The sequence below is a fragment of the Physeter macrocephalus genome, chromosome 7, assembly GCF_002837175.3.
Source record: "Physeter macrocephalus isolate SW-GA chromosome 7, ASM283717v5, whole genome shotgun sequence".
NCBI classification, from domain to species: domain Eukaryota; kingdom Metazoa; phylum Chordata; class Mammalia; order Artiodactyla; family Physeteridae; genus Physeter; species Physeter macrocephalus.
The window spans coordinates 101,217,537-101,219,724 of record NC_041220.1 but is presented as its reverse complement, the minus strand read 5'-3'; the positions used below and the strand labels follow the sequence as shown (position 1 = coordinate 101,219,724).

The 2,188-nt window shown below is 36.1% G+C and overlaps 1 protein-coding gene across 1 annotated transcript in view; it reads right to left on the bottom strand.

Annotated features, from left to right (window-relative positions):
* PROM1 (prominin 1) overlaps window positions 1-2,188 on the bottom strand; it is a 117,289-nt gene that overhangs the window by 43,785 nt on the left and 71,316 nt on the right. The gene's annotated exons all lie outside the window — the stretch shown is intronic.

Below are 2,188 nucleotides of genomic sequence, written 5' to 3'. Positions count from 1 at the left end.
TAAAAAGAAATGAAATTGAGTTATTTGTAGTGAGGTGAATGGACCTAGAGTCTGTCATACAGAGTGAAGTAAATCAGAAAGAGAAAAACAAATACTGTATGCTAACACATATATATGGAATGTAAAAAAAAAAAAATGGTACTGATGAACCTAGTGGCAGAGCAGGAATAAGGACGTAGACATAGCGAATGGACTTGAGGACACGGTGGGGAGGGGGAAGCTGGGGCGAAGTGAGAGTAGTATCGACATATATGCACTACCGAATGTAAAATAGTTACCTAGTGGGAAGCAGCTGCATAGCACAGGGAGATCAGCTTGGTGCTTTGCGACAACGTAGAGGGGTGGAATGGGGAGGGTGGGAAGGAGGCTCAAGAGGGAGGGGATATGGGGATATATGTATGCATATGGCCGACTCACTTTGTTGTACAACAGAAACTAACACAGCATTGTGAAGCAATTATACTCCAATAAAAATGTATTAAAAAAATTTATTATGTTTGGGACCAGTTATATTTCCTCTGTAAATCAATTATTGACATTCTCTGCCCAATTTTTTTATAGATTTGTTAGAGCTCTTTCATATATTTTGAAATAGATAAGTTTCCCCCAAAGCCATAACACTTTAGTCTCTTTCCGAGATTATGAAAGCAACCCCAAAGTTCACCAGCCATGATTGCTATGTGTTTAACTTTGCCAACTTTTTAGGAGACAGATTTTACTTGGGCATCTTTAGAATGACAGGTAAAAAATATGAATTTTTACTCACAAACTGGGGAAATGAAGCATTTCCCTCCCTGCACAGGCTATAAAGCTGAATAAAGTTAGCTTCTATAATCTCAATATTAAAAATCCCTGCACTCCTTGCATTTTTAGTTCCAACCACATATTAAAAAACTAGTACCATATTTAATGTGTTGGCATTTTTTTAGAATATATTAAGCCTGTAAGAACACATCCCTGTGTAAGGAAGCCCATGGATTCTGGCAGGCTCTTATTAGTGAATCTAATAGGATAGCATCCTTCTCTCTGCATGTTGGTACCCATTAGCTCAGCATCATATGTCTGATGGTTTCTGCTGAGAGGTTTTTATTTATTTATTTATTTATTTATTTATTTATTTATTTATTTATTTATTTATTTATTTATTTATTTATTTATTTATTTATTTATTTATTTATTTATTTATTTATTTATTTATTTATTTATTTATTTATTTATTTATTTATTTATTTATTTATTTATTTATTTATTTATTTATTTATTTATTTATTTATTTATTTATTTATTTATTTATTTATTTATTTATTTATTTATTTATTTATTTATTTATTTATTTATTTATTTATTTATTTATTTATTTATTTATTTATTTATTTATTTATTTATTTATTTATTTATTTATTTATTTATTTATTTATTTATTTATTTATTTATTTATTTATTTATTTAATTTTTGGCTGCGTTGGGCCTTCGTTGCTGCCTGGGGGCTTCCTCTAGTTGCAGCGAGCAGGGGCTACTCTTCGTTGCGGTGCGTGGGCTTCTCATTGCGGTGGCTTCTCTTGTTGCAGAGCACGGGCTCTAGGCCTGCGGGCTTCAGTAGCTGTGACTCATGGGCTCTGGAGAGCAGGCTCATAAGTTGTGGTGCATGGGCTTAGTTGCTCTGCAGCATGTGGGATCTTCCTGGACCAGGGCTCGAACCTGTGCCCCCTGCATTGGCAGGCGGATTCTTAACCACTGCGCCACCAGGGAAGCCCTCTGCTGAGAGGTTTTTTAAAAAGATGTTCCGAATAGACAAAGCATAAATGTGCTTCTGGGATACAGAAAAAAGGTACCCTCAGGTCACCCTGTCCCCAGAGACAACTTCCGTGCGTGTTGTGTGTGTCTCTCCTTCCCAGGGAATTTTACACATCTATACAGATATTAACAAATAACTGTTTATAAAACAGAAAGGTTTCATTACCAGAGTAACTTCAAGCAAACGATGGGGAGTTAATGATATTGTGAAAAAGAAAGGACAGAGGCACCAAAGATTTTTTCTTTTTAAAAAAAGTCATGGGGATTCCCTGGTGGCGCAGTGGTTAAGAATCCTCCTGTCAATGCAGGGGACACGGGTTCGAACCCTGGTCCGGGAAGATCCCACATGCCGCGGAGCAACTAAGCCCGTGCGCCACAACTACTGAACCTGTGC